The sequence below is a fragment of the Carassius carassius genome, chromosome 2, assembly GCF_963082965.1.
Source record: "Carassius carassius chromosome 2, fCarCar2.1, whole genome shotgun sequence".
Classification (NCBI taxonomy): Eukaryota; Metazoa; Chordata; class Actinopteri; order Cypriniformes; family Cyprinidae; genus Carassius; species Carassius carassius.
Window position 1 is genome coordinate 16,408,977 of NC_081756.1, and position 15,738 is coordinate 16,424,714.

The window sequence follows — 15,738 nt, forward strand, 5'->3', positions numbered from 1 at the left end:
ATTCATTTGACATTGGGAGTTTGTTGTGCTAGGAAATTAATTTACTTAATGTGAACTGCCATAATAAATGCAATAGCTGAAGTAGAATTCAAACATTTACATACTTTTGTGTATCAGTAAGCAAAGAAGTAAACTTCACACATGCAAACCATTTACATATTATGTGGCAGCCTTGATAACAGATGCCTTGTTTTTTTTCTTTGCACTCATTCCACTGGCAGGTTACTTAGATGGACAGCAAAGTTAATAATAATCATGGTTGACATGATTATTATAATTTCTGGTTACATCTAACAATCAGAACCATTTAATGGTCCAATAAGTTAAAACTCATATATACTCTATCAACATTGCGCCTCAAAGAGAAACAGTTACTATTGTGCAATAGGTAGCCTATCTGTAAGATAAAAAGCATGGGCTAGAGGATAAAAGAAAATGTCATATCAATGAATATTTTATATTAGCAAAAAATAGATGTCTTTGGACATATATAGCCTTTATTTTTTAAATCCCCCCCTGCCAAACAGTGAGCTATAGGTTCAAGGTTATGAAGTGAACAGGAGTGTATTTACATTCTTTTAAATGTAATCACACTAATATGTGCATAAACTAATACGGGATGTTTACTGCACATCGATTACATTTATAATTCTATAATTATATTGTTAGTTTTTTTTTTTTTTTAGCCATGTGATGAGTTTATTGTTAAGCGCGTGGATTCACCGCCAAAGACGTTCCAGCACGTGGATGAACGCGGGAGAACCATAAACAGAGCGGTTACCAGCAGCGCGTGCAGGTGGGTAGAGTCATACAATAACGACAAGCGCTATTTTTTTTCCTTAAAGAAACTTAATATGAATTAGATGATTGTTCGGAGTTTATTAGACGTTGTATAGTAATCGTCATGAACTTTCCTGTTGCGTAAATTTTCTTTGGGAATATGCCAGTTAAAAGAGCTGAATCATATTAAATGGAGGCCTCTACAGAGAATTATATCACTGCTTAACAAACTCAGACCTGGTAGGTCTGTATTGAAAAAGTCGTGTTAAAGTAAAAATGGTCTCCTTGTATAAATCTGAAAGGGAGAATATGTCGGCGGTATGAATTGCGTATATTTACACTGGAAGGTGCGTTTACTGGGTCAGCCTTAAAAATAGTTTTTGAGTTCAGCTTAAGAGGCAATATTTGAATATAATTATCTTCATATTTTATCAGTCTTAGGTAGTTATGAATATCCCCCTTGAGTGAACTGACTTGCCTTAAGGGACTTAAAATGTTGCTGTCAGGGACGACGTATGCTGTTGTCAAGTGTTTTTAGATTTCTGTAGTCTCTCAAGCATCCCGCTAGCAGCCTGATAACACTTTTCTTTAAGTCTTGTGTGTGTGTGTGTGTGTGTGTGTGTGTGTAGAGATCAGTTTCTCAGCAGGTACATAGACCCATGGCAGGTATTATTGTTTGGGCGTTAGAGATATAGAATAGTATCTGTTGCTGCTTTTTGAAAAATAAAAATAAAATTGTAAGTCTACAAATGTAAATAGTTTATAATAATATCTTGTACAGTCCAGTGTAAAGTTTTTAATTGAACTTAAAAAGGTTGCCATCACATTTGTGTTCAAATTCTTCTTTATACAGTACAAAAGACAGCTATTTAATAATGATATTATTGTTAAAAAAGAAAAAAGGTACTACAAATATACCCCCCAAATATATCCCCCTTGAGTGAACTGACTTGCCTTAAAGGGACTTATCCACAGCTATGTATGAAAAAACTACTCTTGCTGCTGTATGTAGTGTACTACAGTATGTAGACATTGCAGAAGTACTCCAAAGTTGTATACAGAAAATAGCCTACTACCAGTGTCTCAGTCAGTTTCCAGTTCAGTAGTTGGTGCACTAACTAGGGAGTTGTTCAGTGAGTTTTTTTTTCTTCGTTCTCTTAAGCTGAAAGAAATACCATGCACAACCTCATGGAAACTGAGGCATCTCAGTCCTACTGTTTAGTTGATCAAGGTCTGGCTAAGTTGTGGAATGAGATAAAACCATACAGTAAACAGCAAATCTTACAGCATGGATTATTGTATCCCATAATGCAATGCACTAGACCTTCTATTTCCCAAGTTATTAATAAACTGGACATAACATCAGCTTTGATTTTCAATATCTTGTATTTGATTCATTATTTTATTGGACTGTGAAATGATTAGAGTTAAAAATTAAAACAACTGTTTTTGTTTCCAAAAGCATAACTGGACTGCACTCAAAACATTAAACATGCAAGGTGATGTACGCCGCAAATAACTATTTGTACTTTGTTTTCCAGTAAATTTAACTTGTTTTAAATCAGCTTTACGTGAGAAGTAAATAACATTTTGTACTAGATGCTCAAAAGAAGGAAATCTATTCGCCAATAGAGTAAGAAAATGACATTTTATCCCTTTAAATGAACTGAATTTTTCACTCTATACTGGCAGGTAGTTTTTTCTTGTTTTGACTATAACAGCTCACCAGTTTCAGCTTGCAAGTGAAGTCCTACAGCTCTGAATAAGAGTGCACTTCTGTAGCTTTGGAATTGGAAAGAACATACACACACTTTCTTCTGTGGATTTTTTCATTTGAATGCTGCAAGCACATGTGCATTTTCTTTCTTTGCTCTGGCATGAAATGTAAGCCACATGATGCTGCACACAGATTTTCTTCTCTAATTTGTCAGCTTGTTTTGTGAGGTTTTCCTCCCAAGGGTACATCATTGCTGCACAATAAGGATACTTTAGATGTGTAGAGTGGCTTGTAAATCTTTCAGAGTAAGTGTAAGGTCAGATGGACCAACTATACCTTGATGCATCTTCCTAAACACATCAAGTAAATATGTAGAGGCTATTCTTAATGTATGTGCTCCTGCTGACTGACTGCAGCATCTGCCAGGAAAAGGGTGGAAGTCGTGGTGGAAACCAAGCCCTCTAAACTGCAGGAGATTTTTCATCTTTTGGATTCTAGCCACTGGGGTCTCTCCTTTTTCTCCCAGCTAGCTTCACCTCTTTGACATAGCTCTTTGTGATAAATAATTACTGATACATTTTAGTGCAATGTAATTGTTCAGTAAGTAAATATATTTATTTATGTAATGTTTTTAATAGTTAATGTCCCCCAGAAGTGATATTTGCCATTAAAAAGTAAATTATCAGCTACTATCTATTAAGTACCTGCTTTGGCGTGAAGAAATAAAAGATAGAAAAATCTCAGATAGAAAAGGAAGCTTTTTATCATTTCCCTAAGTTCTGTTTGCCATAGTAGGAAAAAAACATGGATCTGGAATATAACTTACTTCAAAACATTTTTGGAAAACCCATTTATGTGTTCCTTTTGTTATCTGCATCAATCATTTTCTGTCCTAAGCCAGAGTGCACAGTAAGCTCCTTCCCGCGAGAGCATGCGTAAAATAACCACATTTTAACTGTGGTGTGTATAATAGACGCCTGTGTCAGCTCTCTGCTGCTGAAGCACCCCACGGTAGATGGAAAATTAGACATATATTGCTGCACAGTAAATCTTATTTCAATTCAAAAAGCTTGCTTTACAAATCTTTGGCCCCGAAGGCAGCCTTGGCATTGCACGTTTGCCCTTGTGCTTCTCTGGGCACATGCAGATGTGGCTATTGAAATTCTAAAGACATTAATTATTGTTATTTTTCATGGAACTGGTTTTTAATCCCTCTGATATGGTGCACTTCTCTGCACAAGCCTTGGTTAGGACATGTGGGGGCATTTTTAAGTACGGTAATGATGTCGCAGCCTCTAAATGGCCTGTTTGGATGAACTGTCAGAGTGTTAGTACAAACATAGTAGGTGTTTGGGCTGGAAATAATAATTAATACTGTATTGCTGTGTGGAGGCGACAGCCCTGTTATTTAATGGCCCTGATGACTAAACATTGGAGGGAGTCGTCTGGAACAATATTTTACTGTTCTGGAAGTTGCGGCTCCTCCTGAGCTCCAAGCTCCAGTGAATCAGTCAGGGATAGCTGCTATTTATCTGATTTTCTCATTAGTCTTGACTCATGACTTCATTGTACAGCTTTTGGCTGAAACTCTACAGGGCTGAAGAGTTGCTCTTTCAAGCTGTTTATGTGTATGGTTCAAGTAGACATTGCAGGTAACTTTTGTCTATGTATGGCTTTTGTTTACCTCGCAGCCCAGACTGTCATTCAGCAGATGTTCAAGCCCTGAAATGCCTCCCTTTTCGGTTTTTGTTCGGTTTGTTTTTGACTAGTTCGCAGCATGCCGGGCTGTGCGTCGTGATGCTATTCAACTTTGGAGTGTGCTGAATTGCAGGGGGAGTAAGTCGCACAAAAAGGCTCATATTTATGTAATCTAACACAAAGTGCAAAGATTCTACAGATTTCAAAGAGCATCTGAAAAGACGTGAGGAGGGATGCTTGGCCGGAAATGTCTTCAAAGTAGTTACCTTTTCAAAAGCGTCTGTCATGTAGAGGGTAAAGTGTTATTACAGCCTCAGAAGTTTGGCTGACATGCATACATATGCATACATGTGATGGCTCAGACCCAGGGCCATTTTTAATCCTTGGAGGTGAAGGACTTAAGGAATCTTGCTAATTTCACAGATGGTTTAAAATGGATTAGTGTGGAGTACCAGCATCCCCGAGATGTGTGGACCCACCAGGCTTTCTGTTCCTCTGCCAAAACTCTTCTCCCGTACTCCGAAGTGCCTTCCAAAAAGTCCTGCAAGGTTAAAGTTAAACTTCAGTGTTTATAAAGCTGTGATACTTCACCTCTGCCGTCAAGCCCCCTGTGTGCGATAGTGATCATCTGCATCTGATTGATAAGGACAGCTGTTATTCGCTAAATACCGAGATCTGCCATTATACTCACAATTAGTTTTTGGTCTCCCATTGGCTGTGCTTGACCAGATGTTGCATGAAGCTCATTTTCAGTTACGCCGTGATCCAGGAATAATTACATCCATCCAGTCCCAGTGGGAATCAAATGATTGTTATACCCAGGCACCTTGATATATTATTCACACCGGCTACAGAGAGTCCCTTTGCTTTGAGAATGAGATCTTTGGTTTTTCATCCAAACAATAACTGTGAGCACAAAGGCTTCCTCTCAGCGTGACGCCTAATGCACAAAACAGTTGGCGCAGAGGGCCATCTTTAATTGTTTAACTTCCCTATTGCCCCATCAATCGCTCGCTTCAGCGTGCGTGGAAGCCAAGTTGCTGAGAGGGGGGAAAAAGAGAGTGAGAATGAAAAGAACACTGAAGGAGACGGTGTGGAGTGCAGTGGAGGCCAAGCTTGCTGACAGAGCCATCGCAGACCCATGGAGTCCAGACACAACTCTGGACGAGCTCAAAGAGCTCAGCTTGGAGTTAATGTGGGAACACAATAGGCCCGGGTGAAAAACTCAACATGTTTTTGTTGAACTTGTCATTCGGCAGTGCATAGTTGGAAAGAAAGCCTAGGAACCATCTGAATGTTTTTGTGCTCTTCTAATGCACCATATTTGGGTCAGCTTTCACAAGGCTTTTGTTCTAGCACTCCTAACAATGGCAGAGACGTTTTCCGAGTGACATACACACTCACCCTGTCCAAAAGCTCTTGGACCCACCCCATGTGCAGTAAGTCTCCAAAAAGCTGACCTCATGACACGACGGGATGTTATAAATCAGATCCTTTCATCAGCTATCTGAGAGGTCTTAACACTAAATACCATCTTTAAGATGGTAAAAGTATGTGTGAATTGTTAGGTGGGACGTCTGGAAATGGGTTTTACTTTGGGAGAGTGCCAAAAAATTAGATCTAGTAGAGCTTTGTTGACATCTGAATTTCAGTTTACATTTTTCTATATTAGATTAGATGGGCACCCATCACACTTTGTCGAGCCTGTCGATGATTGATTGACTGCATGCATGCAAGCTAGCGCTTAACATAAATGTATTTTGTTATGCTCTATTTTTCTATCTTTTTTTCCCTTCACTCATATTTGAAAGCATATTTGTGTGTTCGTTTTAAGATTCAGTCACATGTTTCGAATTTCTAACCATGGTTGTTGGGCACATCCGTTTCCTAAATGAACTTTTGAATCTGTATAGGGCAATATTTCACAAAATGTAATTTTACATACTGTTTCACATCATTGCATTCCCTCAGTGTATTTATCTCTGAAAGCATTTGACTGCATTTCTTTTGGGAAGAATGAATACGTAATGGAAATTTAAAAGCATCTTCACTCCCTCTGCTTTTTGAAGAATTTAGAAAAATAAAGGTTCCTATGAAGGCATGTGTTATTATCTCAAAACCATCACTCAGCTCTCTCATGCATATGTCAATTACTCAACCCCACCTTTATGAATATGTAAATCTGCTCAGAATGCCTCATTAATTAGTAATTCATGCATTTTCACAACCCTAGTACATTTCCAATGGAGGATGATGAATTATCATTTGTTACATCTAAGCTATCTGTTTCTTTTAGTAAATCGCTCGTTTTGAAAATCTCGTCTTGTAGGAAGTGATCTGCTGTTATCTCGACACACTGACTTGGAGAGTTATGTTAGCGTTTTTTTTTATAGTTGCCAGTTCTGTCTGTCTTTTTCTCAGATGTGCTGCTGTTTTGTGTATATATATAATATATATATGTGTATGTGTGTGTGTATATATATATGTGTGTGTGTGAGCACAGCAATAATGTCCTGCTTTCCCAGGGCCATTTGAAGAAACTGTCTCTTGTCCTTTCTGTTTGTTCTTTCATTGATGTTGATTTGATGACATTCTATTTTTATTCTTTACAACGTCAAACTTTTAGTTTTTCTGTGATATAGTATTCTGTGTTTAAAGAATATGTTTTTAAACAAATCAGTCACTAATGCTGCTGTTTTCGAGCAAAATAATATTTTTGAAGTTACTTTAACTGCATAATTTCTAGATTGTTTCAGAATTAAAAAACAGATGTATTGCTAAATATAAAATATTAATCATTCTTTTGTGGTGGGACCTGAGAAAAGGTTGTCAGGATATAAGTAAAAATCAGAATATTTTTCTTATATACAGGTTTATGTTTATATATATATATATATATATATATATATATATATATATATATATATATATATATATATATATATATATATTAGGGGTGGCACGGTTCAACTTTTTCATGGTTAGGTTTGTTTCACGGTTTTAGAGTCACAGTTTTCGGTACAGTTCGGTATGTGCTATGTTTATGGAAAAACTATACTTTCTAATAAAAAAAAGAAGAATATTCTATCCAACTACAAGCAGCAGCACACATAAATAAGATAGAGTAAAGATACAAACAATAAACAGTGATTTTCAGTTGTTGTTTTTTTTTGGCAGGTCTAGCATAAGTTTTTAGGTACATAAATTGAATAAAGTAATCAAATGTAAAACAGCATTACATATTGAACTAGATAAGTTAAAGATAATTCTTTATTAAAGTTATATAAGCTTTTTAATCAATCAGTGAGTGATTTCTTTTTTGTTGCTGTTTCTATTAATATAAAGACTGTCACTTTAAGAGAATACACTGATACAGTGGCCTGCGTTCAGCCGGCTATGTCTGCTGTAGGATACTTACCAAGACGGGCATTTTGACATAATTTTTGTCTGAATTTGTCCATTTAAACACAATACTTAAGAGAGATCTTATATTTATTGAGGCGCGGGTTTGCGCGCTTCGGATGAGCGCATGCACATATCTTCTCACTGCGCGCCAGGCCCGGTTCTACGGGGGTGCTTGAGGGTGCTAAGCACCCTCAAATAAAAGTGAAAGCACCCTCAGATGAAAAATTATTAATAGCACACATAAACGAGATTTTGCGGAAAATAAAACACAGACGGATTTCACACTCTTGCCTATAATAGGATAGCCTACACAAAATAAATAAATTAATAAAATTAAACAAATATATATATATATATATATATATGTATATATATATATTAAATAAATTATTTCATTATGCTTTCATGTTTAATGCATTGTAGTTGTCCTTTCGTGATCGCGATACGCAAAAGTTGAAGCTGTCTCTTTAATTGCCCACTTTGCTTGCTTGCGTGCTTCCCGCTCAGAAAACGTAAAAACAATCAAAATACCTCAGCTGATAAACATCATGTCGACAAGACGCGCTGTGTTCTGTGACCTTTTATTTCCACTGCCCAGGGACAAGCATGTGAAGAGTCAGTGGCTACAGTTCATATTTACTAACACAGAAGTTTAGCCCGAACCTCGCGTCATTTTAATGACGTTTCTCCAACATAATGTTCTCCAACATAAATGCTTTCAAGTCTGGATTCGCAAGCCGTTTGAAGGAAGGTTACAGTACTGAATATATTTGGATTAGCTTCTTCCTCCTCCTCCGAATCACAACCTGTAAGTATTATTATTAATAATTGTAGCATGCACAATAAGTATTTTGTGTAACGTTATGTGTGTTGTGTAACGTTAAGCTAGCGCAGCTTCTTGGTCTTTTGCTGTCAATTGTTTTGAACTGCTTGTCGTTGTTATTGGAGTTGTCATAAAGAATATAGCAGCAATACCTTGGTGTAATAACGTTACTGCAGCAGTGCTTTATCAATATGTTTATGCATAACGCTAACAATGAATGACTGACTGGGTGTTGATGTGTTGTCATGTGCCCCGTTTCCTCCGCAGGAACTTTACCCAGGAACTAGGGACTTTGGCCTGGTACTCGGTGTGTTTCCACCGCAGGAACCAGGAACTAAATAAAGTTCCGGGTAAAAAAATGCCCCTCAGAAAGTCCCTGCTGGCGAGGTGGTACTTTTTCAAAGTTCCTGAACTTTCAGGGGTGGGAATTGGGCACTAAACATCCTGATTGGTTGAGTTCACGCAGCATTGGTTCAGTTCAACCACCATTTATTCAGATCAACATTTTCAAAATATTACTGTTATTGTGCCATGAAATGTAATTTTAAAAGTATTTCAGGCGAGAATGTAGTTGTTTAAAACTCAAATCTGTGGTTTATTTATAAAGACAGCGCCTGTGTTTCGCCGATCTCTGAGACGGTGAGCTCATCTATCCGCCGAGAAGCAGCCTCACCTCGGCTAGAACTTCTGATATGTGCCGCTGGCTCTGATTTCTCTTTAGTGGTTAGGGAAGTCGTGGCCTAATGGTTAGAGAGTCGGACTCCCAATCGAAAGGTTGTGAGTTCGAGTCCCGGGCCGGCAGGAATTGTGGGTGGGGGGAGTGCATGTACAGTTCTCTCTCCACCTTCAATACCACGACTTAGGTGCCCTTGAGCAAGGCATCGAACCCCGAACTGCTCCCCGGGCGCCGCAGCATAAATGGCTGCCCACTGCTCCGGGTGTGTGCTCACAGTGTGTGTGTGTTCACTGCTCTGTGTGTGTGCATTTTGGATGGGTTAAATGCAGAGCACAAATTCTGAGTATGGGTCACCATACTTGGCTGAATGTCACGTCACTTAAACATAAAATATAATTCAGCTGCGGGGTAAATCTAACAGGTTTTCTTTGGTCTGTATTCAATTTATCTATATGTTAAAATGAAAATAAAAAAGGCAAATCTATATAATATTTCGTTTCACCATTTATTCGGATCATGTTCAAAATATTACTGTTTTATTGTGTCATGAAATGTAATTTTAAAAGTATTTCAGGCGAGAATGTAGTTGTTTAAAACTCAAATCTGTGGTTTATTTATAAAGACAGCGCTTATTTAAAAATGTGTTTCGCCGATCTCAGAGACGGTGAGCTCCACGCGATCAGCGAGAGCCCAGTCCTCGTCTATCCGCAGAGAAGCAGCCTCTCCTCGGCTAGACCTTCTGATGTGTGCTGCTGGCGCTGATGTCTCTTTAGTGGTTAAACATAAAATATAATTCGTTTTGGGTAAATCTAACAGGTTATTTTTGGTCTGTATTCAATTTATCTATATGTTAAAATGAAAATAAAAAGGCAAGTCTATATAATATTTCGTTTCATTGTAATGGCTGTATATACACATATCCCTGAACTAAGTACATTTCTGCAGCTGTTATTATGCTTAAATGAAAAGAAAGGAGGCAGTGGTATTTGATATCCTATTTAGTTTTATTGTAAATATACAGAGAGGAAAATAGTTGCCATGGTCAGCTGACTGAAGTTATCAAGTATATGCTGCTGTTTGCAGATTTACTGGACTTGCGTTTTCGCGGACATCACACTCCCGAGACGAATGCACAAAGTCTGCACTACCGAGAATGCACGTCCAAAATCAGCGTACTTTGCGTTGAGAAACGCGCGCAGACCTACGTCACCAGTCTATTTGCCTAATCTTCCCGGTTCTTTACACCGCGGTGGAAACGCAGAAAGCAACAGGTCTGGGGGGAAAAAAGTTCCTGGGAAAAAAAGTTCCTGGTACAAATGTTCTGGGTAATTTCGGTGGAAACGCGGCTATGGTTGTCATATTGTACAGACCCGGCAGTCAGCGCTAGTGCATTATGGGTAATTGTTTGTTGGGAGTTGATTTATGCATTATTACAGCAATATGGTTGGGGTTTGTGTTAGTAAAGTTACGTGTGTTTATGTTCAAGTTAGATTGGATGTTCTTGGTACATTTTTGCCTTATGTAAAAATGTGTCTCTCACCTTCATGGAGAGAGACGTGTGTAGGTGTAAGGCAGTGACTTTTGGCCATTCTAAGAGTGTTCAATTGAAGTTGAAGCCGGTTACATCAAGGGTATCACCACAGTGTAGGTAGGCTATGTGTGGCATGTTTTAATGTTTTGCAAAGTGAAGATTGCTGCTTGTTTACATGCTATTCTATAATTTACTGCCAGATCGTATATTGTTTAACATAACAGCAATTACAGTAGTATTGTTGTATACAACATCCCCAATTTTGAGATACTATGTTTCAGACTGATGACTGAGCTATTTCCTACGATTATGTAAGCAGCACCCTCACTATAATCAGAAGCACCCTCAGTGATTTGGTTCTAGAACCGGGCCTGCTGCGCGCGCGAGCTCGTGTCCTCTGGCTCTTAAATGTTTAAACTGACAAAGCTTAAATGAGTTTAGTTTAAATTAGTGCTGTCAACGTTAACGCGTTAATGCATGCGATTAATTTTTGTCTGGTTTAACGTGTCAAAATATTTAACGCAATTAACGCAGCATCTGTATTTTCTGCCATCCGTTGGCTAGCTTTACATTATATGATCAGGCTCTTATTGATTTAAATGCTTTTAAACATTTAAAGTGCGGAAAGACAAAAGAGAATGCGCTGTCTGTGAATGCCCTTATGTGACATACACACGTACACACACACAATGCATAGACAGGGCGCCAGAATCCAGTTCTCTTAAGCGCTTGAACTAACAATAAACATCCCAAAGTGCCAGTTTTGTCGATTATCCTCAAAAGAGCAATCTTAAATGATTTATATAAAGTCTAAAATGAACAAAAAGAGTTGTGAGAGAATGAGGCGAGATCCATAGACAGTATATAAACGGTGAGATCCGCGTGTCTGTCTGCTCTTAAAGGGACAGCAGCCAATAAAGCTTCCTGTCAGTAAAGTTAAAGAACAAAGGGAACAGAGAAAATGACTCGCTGCTCTTGACTAAATAACTTTTGTAGCTTTAATAAGGATTAACTATTTAATTTATAGTTTATGCAGTGCAGACTGCATATAACTTTGATAACTTTATTAAATTTCTGTATATTTCCTAACTGTTAAGACAGGAAGGGCAGGAGTAAACATGACATTTATTATGGGTTTATGTTAGCATTGTTTTAAGTTTACTTAAATTAAAAACTGTTATATTTTTGAAGCCTAATAATAAATGTAAAAAAAATTATAATAATCAGTAGCTGTATTAATATCATATCAATACTGGCCTTCATTCATAAAAAGATGCCATTTAAACAAGTATTTAAAATATACTGTCTTTATGTTGTTTCTACATTAATTTGATTAACTGTGAAATTATTACATTAAAAAATATATTAAAAACGTACAAAATATTTCTTTTTTATTGCGATTAATTGCGATTAATCACAGAAAAAATGTGTGATTAATCTAGTTAAAGTTTTTAATCGATTGACAGCACTAGTTTAAATACATATTAACGTGTGCTGTTCAGGTCTCATCTGTGTGCGCGCGCTTTCAGCACCCGGATAATGACAGAATAAACGACTGCTCATATTCCAGCATAAGTCGTTCACATTGATAAAGAGTGAATGGTTCCCCTCATCGCTATTGTTGTTATGTCTGGGAATCCAGAATGCGCATCCATCAACAGAAACATATATTAACTGCTATTTATAGCAAACCATATTACAGATGCTTTGGCTTTAAGTTGAACCACGGTCCCAGCGCGTACCGAACCATGTGTGGTGAACCGAACGGTAGGGGATTTTTTCAGCGAACCGTGCCACCCCTAATATATATATATATTTCATTTTCTTTCAATAGATATTATACAGATATATTATAACTGAATGACAGCTTTACATTACTAAGCACAAATTATTTTTTTTGTTTTTATCTTTTTGTAAAGCAACATTTAATAGTTTGTAACTAATAGTTGTAAATAGTAATTTTTTCTGTTTTCTTGCTGATATTTCTAAAACAGTCACAAATTGTGGTCTTCAAAATTAAATTTGTAAGAGATAAAAAACACAAAATCTATAAATGTAAGATTTGATGTGTACTGGCCCAACTGGGCAGGTGAAATTTACAGTTTTCCTGAAACTCTCCCACACTGGCCCTGGGCCATCAGATCATCCTTATTTTTGAACCCTGAGTTGTCAACCTGTGTTTTTAAACCAGTAAACATCTACAGTACTGAACATCTGCAACACACATTATCTTGTTTCCTGTAATCCTTTTTAATCCTTCTGTGCCATAATATCTTTGTTAGATGGGCCCACTTGATCTTATTTGTCTTTGATAATCACTTGAATTAAACGGACTGTTTGCTTTTGGGACTGTGATACTTGCACAAGGATAAACAAAGACATGGTTCTGTTGACCTTTGCTTACTTTAGGTCCCTCTGTGTGCTTGGAAGGAAGATGATTTGTATTTAGTTGTTTTAAATACACCCACCCCCCCATCCCAACTGTGAAATCATAAGCATTTTTTGAGACCGTAGCTCAAGGGACATCAGCCACAGAGGATCTTGTGTGTTGACTAAAGCGCATTCCAGAACCATGAATTTAACATGAAAGTAGAAGCTGAAGAAAAGCAAGAGGGTATGGTGCATTTATTGGGATCACAGTCCTCCTAGATGCAGCCGCTTTGTTACCACCTCCCTGTTGGGTTAGAAATATATTTATGTAAATGCCAGAGTGACACTTGAATATACACAGGAGTGTGATCATATGCCATATGTTCTTTCCATTCCACCTCTTAGTTTAGTCTTTGCTTAGTAAGAGGATAATGAGTATATACACAATTTTAATGATATTTATTATTATTATTAATATTATTATACAAAAACAGCCTTTTCAAGGAGAGAAGCACGTTTTTTTTCCCTGTATCTTTTTTCTGTAAGATGACGACTGCTTCATTGGCTCTGAAGCCAACACTGTTTTGTGCCTCTGTGAATATGTTGATCTGTTTTACACTAAGATGATGATGATGATGATGATAAGAAAAGAACTGTAGCTGAATTGTTGTGGGTCAACCCACTGGACACGGCGTATTTTTGCCAAGTTCTGAACTACTTTTCAGAGTGCGCTATCGCTCCATCCTCCCGTAAGTGGCGATCCATTGAAAAGACGGCTCTTATAAATTGGTTATTTACTGGCCCTTTTTGTAACAGCACTTACAGGCTCCTGGCATCTTCTCCCGTTCCAGTGTCCTTTTCCTTTTTCATCTCACCCCTCCTCCATAATCATAAATGTAAGTATGATTATAAAAACGTGAAGCTGCCAGAATTACTGTTGTTACCTCGCTAGAAATTCAACCCACATCCCGCACGAAAATGAAACCAAACTTGCTTTCAGATTTTGATAATCACTATGCAGTCACACTGAAGAAAGTGAATTTAAATATTTATCTGCTTTTACCCAGAGGAATAAAAGAAAAGAGAGATGGATGGTGTTGTGGCTGTTAATTCCTCTTTTTTTTTCTGTCTTTCTAAAATTAAAAATATATGTAATTTTTTTAATGATACAAAGATGGACTTGAAATTAGTGCATATTTAGAAATAGAAAAAAAAGGAATTTGAATCCATGTAATCCAAAAGAATATACACTTAATGTGAGCTGCAGTGTCTATTTAGTCCACCTGTTTTTTTTCCTCTCCCAACATTCATATTTGGTGTGCATGATCACATCTGAAAAGATTGACACGCTAAGAAACTGATTTTAATTAGACAAGCTTTGAAATGCCTCATCCTGCTCCCCTCCATCGCCATTCTGATACTGGTGACTTATTAAATAATTTGCCGCGCCTGGGTGATCTTCTTTTGAAACCCAGCCTGACCCTCCGGGCACAATTTATTTTATTTTAAAAATTATTTTTACCAGCAAATTTTGCATCAGTTCAAGAGAATTATAAATCATTATTACACAGGCAGACACTTCAAACATTTTGTAAAAAGCTTTCTGAGCGATGAGGCTTCAAAGGAGGATGCTCAGCCTTGTGTCGGCATTGCTGGCATGGATCTAGTCATTAATACACTGTATTTTGTTTTTGCAAATGCTGTGAACAGGCTCCTTTTAGTACACAAAGATTATGAAATCCACTTTTTTTTTAACCAGGAGGAGGTGCATTATCAATATCATATTACAGGAAATTCCATAAGCTTTTGGTGATTAGAATCACCACAATGATACGAGAGCTCAGCGAGGATCTGGCATCTCTGAATCCCATAAACATAATTCTGAAAACAGCGTCACCTCCCAGCTGTAAATCACTCATGTCGTTTTCTAAGGGTAAAAACATGTCAGTCCATGAAGACAGCTATTTCCATAATGATTTGTTCAGAACTCCTTACCTAATAGTAGGAAATATTTAAACCTACAAAATCACTCCATAGATAACATGATCGTGAACAGGGAAAGGTCTTTTTTTATTACATCTAAAAATGTTCTTAGATTATTCAGTAGTCTGTGGTTTTCTTGTTTTTGTTCATTTATGTACTTCTTCATTTAAATAGTAATGTCCTTGATTGATTTAATCTTACATCTGCCTCTACATTTTTTATTTCAGACACACTGTTGCAGTCTTTTATAGGTAAATTGGTGGATCACTGAAGGAAAACAGGCTTGGCAGTCTTTATGATGGCAGATTGAATGACTTTGTTCCTTAAGACCTCAAATTAAGGGAGAATCATCAGTCTGCTCAATTACATACTGCATTATTCAGTATTATGTGATATATCTCATTAATATCAGCTATTCATTTACATCTTTATATACAGGGACAGAGACATTAACGCTGTCGATTCAGGAGAAGCGATTCTGTTCTTCAATTAATAGGGATTCTAATTTTCTTGTTAGCTGTCATCATTGTGGCTTTCTTACTGAATAGTGGCCTCTGTGCAACTGCAAAATCCATTTGATGCTTCATATAAAATCACAGCACTGAAGCTACATACATTTTTTGTTTAGGAAAGTATTGCTAACATATTTAGTGTTTCCGATGATTTGTTGCTTTTATATATTTGCTCAAATGGATATTCATTTCTAAAGTGTCAGAAATTGTTACGCTTAAAACTATATCTTTCTTTCGCTCTCT

At 37.2% G+C, this 15,738-nt stretch overlaps 1 long non-coding RNA gene across 1 annotated transcript in view; it reads left to right on the top strand.

Moving 5' to 3' along the window:
• The first annotated feature begins 718 nt into the window (after nt 1–718).
• The window catches only part of LOC132097228 (uncharacterized), a 79,118-nt gene continuing 64,098 nt past the window's right edge, over nt 719–15,738 (top strand). Inside the window, exon 1 of the long non-coding RNA XR_009422695.1 lies at nt 719–796. This is a non-coding gene — a long non-coding RNA (uncharacterized LOC132097228). The remainder of the gene's footprint in view (nt 797–15,738) is intronic.